The sequence below is a fragment of the Rhinopithecus bieti genome, unplaced genomic scaffold, assembly GCF_001698545.2.
Source record: "Rhinopithecus bieti isolate Rb0 unplaced genomic scaffold, ASM169854v2 scaffold_1618, whole genome shotgun sequence".
Taxonomy (NCBI): Eukaryota; Metazoa; Chordata; class Mammalia; order Primates; family Cercopithecidae; genus Rhinopithecus; species Rhinopithecus bieti.
This window is the reverse complement of record NW_016803937.1, coordinates 799,010-812,647: the sequence shown is the minus strand read 5'-3', so window position 1 is coordinate 812,647 and position 13,638 is coordinate 799,010.

Sequence of the window (13,638 nt, the reverse complement as noted above, 5' to 3'; positions counted from 1 at the left end):
CATGGCCGCCCTCTAGAGCCTCCCTGCTGTACGGAGTTCTGGGCTCCACCTATCTGCAATGTTACTCTGAAGTTTCTGGTGCTATTTTCATGTTGTAATGTGAATACAGGCTTCCTTGATTTTTTTTTTTTTTAATGGGGGTATCGGGTGGAACAGACGAGGTCAGGGAGGCCCCACCACAGCTGCATTGAGGGCACAGGCACCCACGTGGTGGCGCGCTCCCTGCCTCCCCTGCCGGGCTGCAAGCCCGAGGTCTGTGCTGCCAGACGGGGATGCTCAGGGCTGGGGCCGCAGAGCTGCTGCCCCAGCCAGGGCAGCCTCGTGCACTGACCTGACCCAGGCCCAGGACGCACGTGTCCTCTCACAGAGTTGTGCCTGTGAAGGTGGGTCAAAGGGTGGGAGGGCTTCCTTCTCTCCGTAAGATCTTGAAGATCCATGGTTTGTTTTGCTCTATTGTTTAGTTTTTACCTTGGGTGCAATGTGTATGACAAAAGTTTTTATTTTGATATTTGAAAGAGGCCAAATCAGGCCCAGACTGCCTCTCTGGAAGGTGTTGTGGGCCATTCAAAATGCCTCCTGCCTCCGTAGTGTCGTCAACCAAGCACGGAGGGACCCTGAGGTTGTAAACATCATAGTGACTTGTCTTTTCAAATATATTCCCACTATTTTCGCAGAAAACCTCCAGCTGTGTGACGTCTGTCCTCCCACCAGTCGCCCACCCCTCGCCTGCACCTCCCTGAGCTTCAGAACTTGGTTCCCAGGGTGTCTGCGCCAGCTGCCACTCTCAGGCCACCGTGGGCCAAGTGCCCAGCCGGGGCTGTGGGGCCTCGTGCAGGACCCAGTGATGCAGCCATGGCTGTGTCCTAAGCACACCCCTTCAGCAGTGGGGGCTGGCCCAGGTTTTCCAGAAGGGGGCAAGCCCACCCCAGCCATCCTCGCTGAGGCCCCCCTCACCCCTGAGGAAGAACAGAGGGGAGGCTGAGGTGCCCTGGTGCCCCTCCCCCACATCAGAAACCCAGGGAGTGATGGGGCTGGGCTGAGGGAGGGCGGGCAAATTCACCTGCGGTCTGCGGCTGTGGCCCACCCACCCCCGCCGCCTCCCCACCCGCCAGGCCCCTGCCTGCAGGGTTCCCTTTGCCAGGAGCACTGTTTCCAGGCCCTCACAAGGCCCCTCCCTCCTTTCGGGCCCCTCCCCTCACGCCCGCTGTCCTCTGCCCAGGTGGCTCTCTGCTTGGACCCTGGTTTTTGGGTCTCCCAGGCCCTGATGGTGGCATGGTCTCTGCTACCCTTGGGCCTCCCCACTGGCACCCATCTGGTATGAGTTTTCCAGCCTTCACATGCCAGGATACAGCCTTCCCAAGCTGGGGAGCCAGGCCCCCTCACCTACACAGAGACACAGCCTTGTCCCCTCCTCTCTCCCACACGCTAGTCCCTGCAAGTGTTCACATGTCCCTACCTCAAAGCCTGCTCCCTCGTGTGCCCTTCCAGGTTTCTCCTGAGACTGTCTTCTGGAATGTTCTGTGGAAGTACCTACCACTGACCGTCATGGCATCCTCTCATCTTCTTGGCCGCTGGACTTGGTCAGCTTTCACCCCTCCCCCAGGTGGGCGCTGGGCCTCCCCTGCCTTCCACTTATTGCTGGTGGAACTCACACCGTCAGGGCATCTGCGAAGGGACCCGGCATGGGGAGGGCAGTGCCTGACCTCGAAGCCCTGCTCTCGGGGTGGATGGCGGACGCGTCATGCCAGCTGCAGGGGCTGGGAACATGGGGAGCTCTAGACCCCAGCAGGACCTGGGCGGGATCTTACAAATGATTCCTAGCAGGGCAGCGACACCTTCCCTCTTGTTAACACACGAAGATCATGAGGCCGCCAGCAGCAATGCCTCAGTCTTCCCCCTGTTTCCAAAGCTTCTTGGCTCTGGGATGGGGTCCTCAGGGAGCAGAGTAGCTCCATGGAGGGGGGCAACGCAGGGAAGGGGCCAGGGCCGCAGGAGGAGTGGAACCCGGAGACCCTCCCCACCCAGCCTCCTGTGTCCTACAGAGCCCCTCAAAGATCCCAGTGTCTGGGGAACAAGTGACCCTCTCCAGTAAGGGTGGGTCACAGTAGGCCTCTGACTGGGCAGATGAGGAGGCTGCTCAGAGGAGTCCCCAGCCCTCCTTGCCTCACCAGGCTCGCTTTCCTCCTCTCTTCCATGGGAAGCAGAAATCCTAAATGAGACACCTTACCAGGGTCTCACCACTTCTGTCCAAGCACACGGTGCCCCTCTTCCCTGATAGACGGCAAATTCACCTGCAGTCTGCGGCTGTGGCCCGCCCACCCCCGCCGCCTCCCCACCCGCCAGGCCCCTGCCTGCAGGGTTCCCTTTGCCAGGAGCACTGTTTCCAGGCCCTCACAAGGCCCCTTCCCTCCTTTCGGGCCCCTCCCCTCACGCCCGCTGTCCTCTGCCCAGGTGGCTCTCTGCTTGGACCCTGGTTTTTGGGTCTCCCAGGCCCTGATGGTGGCAGAAGCCACAAGGCAGCCTGGGCCAGGCCTGCCTGTGGGAGGGGCTGGCGAGTGGGGGTGAGGCCATCTGCCTACCCTCTTTGCTCACATTGTCCACCCACTGTGCAAGGAGCCTGGCTCAGGGAAACGCAGACGCAGCCCCCAGGTGGGCCTTCTGAAGAGGTGCTGGTCTGGCACCGGGACGATGCCTGGCGGGTGAGCGGGTGGCTTCCTCTCCAGTGAGGAGGCCCCGCAGGAGGGCTGTAGACGGGGGTTGGAGGGAAGGGCGTGGAAAGGACCTCGCACCCCGCACAGGGCTCTGAGTTGGTGTTTTGGAGCAGCGGTGGGTCACGGGGCTGCCTGTCTGGGCTCGGTATGTGAAACGGTCCCATGGACTTCATGGGTGAAGACCCTCTGGATCCTGCCAGGTCTGCAGTCTGGGACACTTGCTCCTGTTCAGTGCAGCGTGTCTCAGGCAGGGCCCCGGCCAGCAGCATCCAGGGCGCCCCACTTGGGTCAGCGGCTCTGGGACGGGGCTGGGCACTTGCTCCCACCAGCCTCGGGGGCTGACATTGGAGGGCCACTGCTCTGAGCCATCTGAGGCCCTGCTCAGGGACTGCCAGGAGTGAGCCCTGCCCCTAGACACTCACCTCTCCTCCTGTGGGGCCTGAGACCACCGTGTGGCCGGAGACCCACGGTGTGAATGGCCCCCGCCTGGCCACCAGGTGGCAGCATCCGCCCGGCCAGGGGGCCTGGCCTCCACCTGGGCAGGGCGGCCGCCTGCAGCCTCCAGAGGCACCGCACCTGCTGGCCCCACACTTAACCGACCTGCCCACCATCCACGTGCACACCCGGGACCTCCACACACTAAAGGGGACAGACAGGCGGGAAGCCCTCGACTGCACATATGCACACAGCACAGCCTCACCTATGCGGACACCTGGGGCACTCAGACACACGCCCACACGCACACACGCCTGCTCGGCCCCTGGGGTGCACTCAGGTGCCTGCCAGTCCGCTCACACAGCCACAGGAGCGAGTGCTACGGAGTTTCTGCAGGGTTCCCTGAAGGACAGGTGTTTGAGCTGGGAGCAGAGGACCACTGGGCGTGAGCTGTGCAGGCCCCGTGGGGACCTCTGCAGAGGGAGTGGACACTGAGGCCTGGCCCTGTACACAGCCAGGGCCACTCTCCATACCAGCCCTCACCCTGGTCACAGTCAGGGCCACCGTCCACACCAACCCTCCCCCTGGGGACCATGTCTCTCCCACCCAGGATTCTGAGGCCCAGTTTGCCCCAAGAGTGTAGAGTCCCTCTGTGGCCAGCACCCCCGATGGGCTGCCCCGAAGCAGCAGGGGGAGGCGGGGAGGCCATGAGTATGCAGAGAGCTCCCATAGAAAGCAGCATTATTTCCCATCATCCACGGCTAGATTCCAAGGCCTGACCCCAAAGCCACTGGGGAGGTGGGGTAGAAGGGAAGTGGGTGCCCTGGGCCAGGCTGAGGAGACAGAGCGGGTGGGCAGCCATGGAGGAGATGCAGGCAGGGGAGCACATGCCAGGTGCCTGCCCCTGGGTCTCAGCCTGTGGGGCGAGGAAGCGGAGGGAGGGTAGGAGGGTGCCAGTGGTGAGCGGCAGGCCTGGCTTCATCCCCGCACCCTGCCACACAGAGAGGAGGTGTGCAGGGCAGGGTCGGGGTTTCCGCGGGATGGAAGCCACCCTCCTCAGGGAACAGATGCAGGGACGGTTTACCAGGAAACTCATTATTGAAAGCAGGCTCTCCTACACGCCCCTACACCTTGAAGCATCTGGTCTCCTGAGAAGACGTGGATGGCCGGGCTCACACAATGGGGAGAGGGGGATGGAGAGGGTCGGCCCCAGGGAAGGGGCTGTGTCCTGGTAACTGTGTGGATAACCCGGTAACTGTGTGGATGGCTGGGCTCGCACAGTGGGGAGAGGAGGATGGAGAGGGTCGGCCCCAGGGAAGGGGCTGTGTCCCGGTGATTGTGTGGATGGCTGGGCTCCCACAGTGGGAAGAGGGGCATGGAGCGGGTCGGCCCCGGGGAAGGGGCTGTGTCCCGGTGACCGGGATGGCTGATGTGGGGATTCCTTGAAGCGCCCCTGAGGTGATGGGACTTGGAGGCCCTGGAGCCCGTGGGGAGCTCAGTCCTGCCCACGTGCCACGTATGGGCCACAGAGATGCAGCTGAAGCTGGGGGCTCCAGCCCCAGTGTCTCCCCCTCCCAGCGCAAGGACAGCAAGCAAGTCATGCCAGGTCCCAGCTGGGAAGCAGCGGGAGGCAGTCCCCAGTTCTGGGTAAATCGCAGCCCCGGGACTGCCACACTGAGGCTCAGGGGTGTCTGTCTTTCCAGGTCTGCCCTGGCCTGGCTCCCAAGGCCACGGCCCCTTTCCCCAATGCAATGTCTGTCTCACTAACCAGCTGGCGTGGCCTTGAGGAGAGGAGGCAGAGCCCTTTCCCCAGTGCAGTGTCTGTCTCACTGGCCAGCTGCATGGCTGTGAGAAGAGGAGTCAGAACTGGTCCTCCCCGAGGCCCAGGGCACGACAGGGAGGTGAACTCACTACCCCTTGGCCTGCACTGCCCGAGAGAACCCCAGGGCTGCTCTGGGCCCAAGGAGGGGGCAGATGTGTTCTGCCAGCACAAGGAGGTACCCAGGAGCAGCAGAGCCCTGAGCTGGGGGCCAGAGGCCTCAGGCTGGTCACCAGCAACCCCCCACCGGGCCTCAGTTCTTCGATCCATTAAATGGACAAAGTGACCACCAAGACCCTTTCCAGCCCTGGCTCCCAGCAACTCCCTCAGAGGGTTCAATTCCAGGCAAGGAGCTATGGTTCCCTGCGCCCAACTGGATTTCAGATGCAGATTCAGTTTCCCCTGTCTATAAAATGGGCGCCCAGCTGGATTTCACCGACGCAGGCTCAGTTTCCCGTCTGTAAAATGGGCTCAGTGAGAGCTCCCGGGACTGTGATGAGAAGCGAGGTGGCGTTTGTGAACTGCTGGCCTCGCGCCAGACAGTGGCGCTCTCTCTGTGAGGAGAGAGGCGCACACCGCAGCTGGCGCCTTCCACACTGACCTGGGCCCCTGCTGTGAGGCTTGCGGAGTCAAAGTCACACGGTGGTGCTTCCTCACCCCCCACGGACTGGCGCAGCTGGGGCCCTACCTCTCTCTGACTCCATCTCCCACCCTTCCCACCCTTCTGTCTCAGTCATCTCTGGCTCCATGCAAAGCCACCCCAGCCCTCAGTGGCTCACAACAATCATGTCTTTTGCTCTCAAATCTAGTTTGGGCAGGGCTGGTTGGGCACAGCTCGTCTGCTGCCCGTGGCATCTGCTGGGGCTGGCGTCTCCCAGTGAGCTTCCACCCAACATGGTGATTGAGTTCCAACATCGAAGGCCATGAAAGATGAGATCCAGAGGCCACCGGCCTCTCGAGGACTGGGCTGGGAGCCGAAATGGTGTGGCTCCCTGCACATCCTTCCGGCCAAGCAGTCCCAGAGCCAAAATCCAAGACGGGGCCTGGGTCTCCCCACCCACATGGAGGTGTGTCACAGATCCGGGGCCATGTTTTAAAACCATCACCATTGCCCTCTGGCCACAAATTATTTATATTCCACCCAGATGCAGGGCACACTCCCTCCTCCGAAAGTCTCCCCAAAAGTCTCACTGTGTCTCAGCGTCAGGCTCAGGCCCAGGGCCCTGACATTTAGATAGGGCCAGGCATGCCTGAGGCCCTCGAGTCATTCCTCCAGTGAAGCATGCCCATGCCTCAGGGTGCAGGGCACGGGACATAGGACAAACGCCACCGATGCCCCTGTCGGGAACTGGGAGGAGACAGGTGATTCCGAACCCCGGGTCCTGCCCCTGACAGTGACTGCACTGTTAGCCCAGCCACCTGGGGCCTGGTTCCACACTGGCATGTCCTCTCCTCGAGGTGGCTGAGTCCACCGTTCAGGGACCTCCCGTCGCTCCCCAGCCTGGTGAAGGTCTTGGGGTCCCGGGCCTCTTCACACTGTGTTGTCTCCACCTCCTTCCATCTCATCTCATGGCACATCCACCAGAGCAAGGCCACTTCAACCTTCACGGACAGACCCTTCTCCACTCTGCCAGCCATGGCTGCTGTGTGGCCGAGCTCTTCAGATTCCGGAAGCCGATGTCCAGATGCAGCAACAGGGTCTTCCTGGGGCCAGACATGCGGTCTTGCAACCACACGTTGGACTAGCTCCTCACTCTGAGGCCAGGGCTCCCTTGGGGCATCTTTCTCTGATGAGAGAGACTGGAAACCTGCGGCAGTTTTCCTTCCAGCCTGGCATATCCATGCTCTCACATATTGCTCCTAAGTTCTGCTTGAAAACCAAACAGGTCTTCCCGCAGCATCTCCTAGGAACAGCCACACAGGCCACGGCCGCTTTCAAGGTCCTGCCCGGGCCGAGCTTGCTGCGGCGCACAGGTTTCCCGGCTCCTCGTCGTGCCTCAGGTCCTGTGCCAAGAGCTTCCCCGGCGGTGCCAGATGCACGGCCACTGCGTCCCGCAGCTGTGCTCAGCCCCTACCTCCGCTCACCCGCGTTCGTCTGCACCATCCACGCCCATGTCACTAACAGCCCCCAGGCTGGTATCTGAAAACAGAAGGGCTGACGACAGGCCAAGCTTCCACAGGTCGGCTGGGCAGCCTTTCTTCTGGCCTCACCTGGGCTCAGTCTGGCAGCTGCCACCCACCAGCAGGTCAGCAGGGGCAGGGCTGCACGCCCCCTGCCTCCAGGCAGTTTTTCATCCTCAAGGCCCCAGGTCAGGCGTCCTCAGGAAGCTGTGCACACACCTGCTCTGTGAGCCTCTGCTTGCCTCTGATTTGCTGGAGCTCCACTGACCGAAGTGGGTCACAGGGCCACGGGATCAAGCCCAAGGTGGACAGAGACGGGCGAACTGAGCTGCAGCCCACAACCTGCCTCAGCCACGCGCTGGCTTTGCCCTCCTCCTAAAAGCCTCCCCAAGCATTACAGGGTCTCCCCTGGACACCTGGTCAGATGGCAACTCCCGCCCCACCTGATTTATAGCACATGGGAGGCCCTGTTGTCCGCTGTCCACTCACTGCTGTTGGCCACCACCTCTGCCTGGCACAGTCCATCACACACAGTGACGAATTGTGTGTTCACTGCCTAATCTCAGTACCTGGGTTGGGAGCTCCAGACACATTTGTGGATGGAAAGAAGGAAAGGAGGCTGGGTGCAGTGGCTCACGCCTGTAACCCCAGCACTTGGGAGGTAAGCAGATCACCTGAGGTCAGTAGTTCAAGACCAGCCTGTCCAACAAGGTGAAACCCTGTCCTTACTAAAAATACAAAAAGTAGCTGGATCATTGGTGGCAGGTGCCCGTAATCCCAGCTACTTTGGGAGGCTTGGAGGCAGGAAGATGACTTAAACCCGGGAGGTGGAGGTTGCAGTGTGAGCCGAGATTGAGCACCATTGCACTCCAGACCTGGGGGTGGAGTGAGACTCCTGAAGGAGGAGGAGAGGAGGAGGGGAGGAGGAGGGAAGGAAGAGTAAAAGGAGGGAGAGGAGAGAAGAGGAGGAAAGGAATGCGAGTCCTATCTGTGATGTAACGTGACCACACTCTCCAGAGATTAAGGAAATGTCCAGATAAGATTTCCTGTCTGCACTGGTATCACCTTTGGCCCCACCAGATAAATGGGGACGGATTGGTCAGTGTGTGGAAAAGGTCACTCTCCGGCTGATATCCAAGGACGGTCTCCAGGCAAAAGCCCTGGCATTGGCTCTTGGAGAGGCCAAGCTTGTGAGACCCACAGGAGAGGGGCTTGTCCCAGCGTGGTCCGGGCCAAGCCGCTTTCTGCTTGTCCTCGGATGTCTGATAGATCAGATAGGGTCCCTGGCTGAGGGTGGGACTGCGGGAGCTGCATCTCAAGCCGAATCAGCCCCAGTGAGCGACGGGGGCCCACGTCAGCAGCCCGCCCAGGTGGTCAGCAATCCCAGAGCCGGCCAGACCACCCCACCACGGCGGGTGGCCCCTCCCCGGCCCCCCTGCCCTCCATCCCGCGATTCCTAACTAATTATTTTGACATCTTCGGCTGCCGCTGACCTCCTTATGGAGTTCACGTGGTGTTTAAAACTCATTATCCCCCATTGGAAACAGGAAGTTAATTTAAACCCTTCCACAGAGCCAGCGTTGAACAAATGTCAGGAATGGGCCACCTGGCACGGGCTGCCGGCGGCACCAAGGCCTGGGGATGACTGGACAGTGGGGGAAGTGAGGTCCTGGCCGGGCAGGACCACGAGGACAGGTCCTGGGCCCCCTTTCCCCCTTAATCGGCCGCCCCTGTGCATTTCAGAGCATGCACGTCCCCAGGAGAGCCTGCTCTGCACTTCCCTGCTTTGCAAGCTTCAGGGCAAGTTGACTTCCCTCTGCTGGAATCTCGTTTACGAATTGGACAAATGGGAATTCTGACAGCTCCTTCTGCAGAGAGCTGGCTTGAGCAGAGTGTGCTGACCATAGCAAAATGCCAGCCTGGTCAGAAGGTCCTCGGGCAGTGTCTGCTATGGCGCTGCTGCGTAGGAAGGAGCAGACTGACTGTGGAAGAGGAGCAGCTGGCACTGCCTGCACACTGGGACGAGAGGCCTGAGCTGCCTGGGGCACTCGGGGGATTCCTCAGGAGGGGTGGGAAGGCCAGTCTAGGCAACAGAGGGAAGGGTGCCCCAGTGCCCTTCACCACCTGGGGAAGGAGGTGCCTGAGCCTGCTGGGGCACTCAGGGGATTCCCTCAGGAGGGGTGGGGCAGGCATTAGGCAACAGAGGGAAGGGTACCCAGCAGCGCATTGTGCCAAACCAAAATGGACCCCTGGACCCACATAGAGGGAGGCTCCAGGATGAAGGAAGGGCAGAGCCTGAGGCTATCACACATGGCTCTTAGGAGGCCCCACTGGCTTCAGCCTTCCATCAGGGACCAGCCAGGGTTGGGGAGAGTGGGCAAGATGAGGCTGATGAAGGTTTGGAGCAGGGTGGGAGGGGCCTCTCAGAGCCATAAGGAAGTGAAGTCATCGATCCTGGTGATGGGCCAGCTGTGTGGAGTGGTGGGGAGCAGACAGAGGAGTTGGGCACAGCCTGGTTCCGAGGCCCTCACATGGCCTGACCTCCAGGCGCACCAGCCCTGCAGCTGCTGGGGCCCCAGGTCCACCTTCTCCAGCCTCCAGCTTCTGCCTCTGCACCCTCTCTGCCAGAAATGCCCTTCTCTCTCCCATCACTCTTTTTTGAGCATCCTCCTCATCCTCATCCTTCAAGGTCCAGCTTAAGTTTCTAGAACATTCTGTGGCTCCTTGAGTCACAGCTTAACAGTCGGCCTGGCACATAGGTGGTGCCACAATTAGCCCCTCACCCATCCACAGCTGCTGCCCAGCCCCCGGCAGCCCTCCTGGGCTGGGGCAGCTAGGCACTGGCCTGTCAGAGGAGCCAGGTCCATGGCTGATAGCCCACAGGTCGGAGGGAAAGTGGCAGAGCCAGGACTCAAACCCAGTTTTCCCAACGTCCCATTCAGGGTGAAGAACATGGGCTCTGGAGTGAGAGTTCCTGGGCTCCCTCCCAGTTCCAGCACTTCCAAGCCGTAGGACCCCGGAAAAGCAACTGGCCCACTCCAAGCCTCGGTTTCTACATCTGTAATATGGGAATAACTTGAGCCCCCACCCCAGTCAGTTGTGCAAAGGTGGCACGGACCTGGCACAGCCTGGAAGCACAAAGTCAGTGCTGTGCTGGTGATGCTGACACAGGTCCCGGAAAGGGGAGGGGAGGCTGGGAAGTGGGGAACCCTTAGGCCATCTCAGAGTGCCTCCTCCCTTACCTCCAAATGTACAGGGTCAGCAACGCACAGGAGAACTCCCCCCAAAATCAACCCAGCATGAGGGACAGGGCTGAGGCAGAGTAGAGGCATAGTAAGGCATTTGCCTCCTCACACCCCTCTACCGCAATGGAAGGCTGGACTTCCATGTCCACTGGCGCGGCCCACCCCGGCACACCCTCACTGCTCAAACCCCCAAAATGTCTTCTTTGGGCTGAGGTTGTTTTCGGAGGGGAGGTGGTCTCCAGGCCACTGCCAGACAGCACTTCCTATGTGTTCCAGGCCCTGCTCTCCCTGGGAGCCAGCAGGGGAGAACCCCATGCGGCCTGAATGCAGTTCCAATGTCCCCACCAGTGACTGGATGTGAATCTCAACACATCCCGAGAACACGCAGGGGCAGATGGAAACTAGGGTTCACAATGGGCAGCAGGTGGGGGGCGGAGGTCCTAGGTGGGCTCAGCCTAGGCAGTCTCAGCAACCCCACACCCTGTTCCTCTCCCACCTGATCAGGGACCCCTGAAAGCCCCCCTTGTATGTTACCTCCTCCAGAAAGCCTTCCCTGATTTCCCCAGGCAGAGATGGCCGCTCCTGCTCTGGGCTCCCCCAGGCCATCATCTAGACAGCATGTCTTGTTGCTCTTCCTCAGCGTATGGCTATCGTCATGACCTCCCTGAGGGTTTAGTGGTGTGTGCAAGGTCCTGCGGCTTTACCACTCGACATCAGCAGGCAGCCTCCCCTCTCGGCTGTGGTTTTCTCATCTCTAATAATGCCTCCCTCCGGGGCAGGTAGAGGGACAGCGTGTAGAAGGAATGTGCTACAAAAGCAGCTCTGGCAGGGTTAGGAGGCCTGTGACCAGTGCAGGGCCACAGGGCCTGAGCTGCGAAGGGCACCACACTGGGCTCAACATCCTGCCCTTGATGCCCTGGGGTTTTGGGGTTTTGATCCAGGCGGCACCACATTTTCATATTTTCATTTTGCATGGGGCCTTGCAAGTGACAAGCTAGGGCAGCAGGCTGTGGTCTGGACCTGCCGCCAGCCCCCTTTGCTGGCTGCCCTGGGAGTGTCCCTCCATGTTTTCATCTATATATGGGCTCATAGAAATCTCAGCTCAGGCAAAGAAGCAGCCAAAATGATCCCATCATCTCCTCCTGCAGCCTAGACAGACATCAGTCATGGATGATCATGGCTGTCTCCTGCTGACCCTCAGAATCCACCCCAACACAGATCTCCACCCGCTCCAGCAGCGCCAGCCTGGGTGCCACTTGCTGTGCGTGGAGTTTCAGACCCAGCCCAGGTGCCAGCCCATGGCCACCTCCTCCAGGAACTGCCCTAATTCCCAGGTCCACATACTCTAAAGTGGCCTCCTTTTGGGAAGGAGGTGAGGTCCAGTGGGAAACCCAGACAGGTAGGGGATCCATCCAGTTGACAAACATTGGGTGGGGTGGGGGCGTGGGCAGAGGTCCTGGGTTGAGTGAACCAATCAGACATGGGCCCCACCCCTTCCAGAGAGCAGCTGTGGGAAAGCTGTGCCCACTGGACCCTGGCAGAGAGCAGGAAGGGCTGGAGGACCTGTATGCCCCTGGGCAGCTCTCTTGGCCTCCTGGTCTCAGTGTTCCTGTCTGTCTATGGTGGTGGGGCGGGAGAGAGGGGGGGCGACGCGTATCCAGTGACGTTTTTTTTTTTTTTTTTTTGAGACGGAGTCTCGCTCTGTCGCCCAGGCTGGAGTGCAGTGGCCGGATCTCAGCTCACTGCAAGCTCCGCCTCCCGGGTTTACGCTATTCTCCTGCCTCAGCCTCCCGGGTAGCTGGGACCACAGGCGCCCGCCACCTCGCCCGGCTAGTTTTTTGTATTTTTTAGTAGAGACGGGGTTTCACCGTGTTAGCCAGGATGGTCTCGATCTCCTGACCTCGTGATCTGCCCGTCTCGGCCTCCCAAAGTGCTGGGATTACAGGCTTGAGCCACCGCGCCCGGCCTGCCCTTGTCTTTCCTACCCACCCGCCACTCTCCTGTGCTAGGGAGAGAGACCACTTCTCCCGTTCCTTGGAGCCAGGGAATAGGTCACAGAAGTTGGCATGAGATGGGGTCTCAGGAGCTCCTAGCAGGCTGGCGGGTGGTGTGACAGACCTGCTGTGCCATGGTCTCATCGCCACATGGGAGGGGTCCTTCCTGTCTGCCTCTGGGCCCACTCACCCCCGTTTCTAATGAGTATGGGGATGGGGAAACAGGCAGCAAGTGCAGGCCGAGAACATTAAAAGGAAATTACACAACTCAGCTGGGAGTGGGGGACAACCCCCCAGTGCGTGACCTTGAGCAAGTCCCCGAGCCTCCATGAGGTGGGGCCCTTGGGCGCCATGAACACACCCCAGAGGGCAACAGCCCGGTTCTCCATTTCCAGGCCTGAGCTGACAGTACCGCGCCCACAAACCTCGCTGACCTCTGACTGCTCCGAGAGGGGGCTGTGGCCCGGGCGCCGTGGGCACCTCCTTCGTGGGTCTCCTGCGGGGCGCCCTGGAGAGGCTCGGTGAGGAAAGAGGCCCCAAGGGGCAACGCCCAGGGCTGCCGGCTCCCGCACCCCCTCCTCGATTTCCAGCCTGGTCTGAGCTCAGAGGGGAAGACCCGAGATCCCGCTCTCCTGGCTGTCCTGAAGGTGCGGACTAACACCATTTGGGGCTATGGCAGGTGGCGGACCCCGTGCTGCTTTCACCGCAGTCTGGGACGGAAGCCCCTCCCCGGCCCGAATCCGCTCCACACCCCAAGTCTGGCCCAAGACAAACGTGAGCGTCAAGGCCTCGGGCTTCCCTAGCCGGTCATCACTGCCCCACTGCGCACGTGGAGCGGGCGGCGGAGCTCAAGGGTCTGGGAAGGGACCAAGGGCTGGGGGCGGAGTTACAGGGCGGGGGCGGAGCCTCGACGTCTCAGGGCCCAACCAGGTCGGGTCAGGTTTGGGGGCGGAGCTGGCGCCAAGAGGCGGGGCGCAGGATGTCGTGCCGCGGGGCAGAAGAACAGAACATAACAGAACCGAATAGGTCTCAGAGTCCCAGTCGGGCCTGGGACATGGCCTCCGGGCAAAGGAGGAGTCGTGGCGGGGAGGCTAGAGGTCTCCCGGGGACTGGGGCAGGGCCGAACCAGGAAGGGGCGGGGCCTAGAGCGGGGCGGGGCCAGTGCCTTGAAGGCCCAGACGGACAGGGGCGGGGCTGCAGCGCTGGGGGCGGAGACAGTGCCGTCAAGAGCCTGGCGGGCTGGGGCGTGGTCGCGGCGCTGGGGCGGAGCCGGAGCGGTGCAGGGCCCAGCAGGCGGAGCGGGGCGGGGCCAG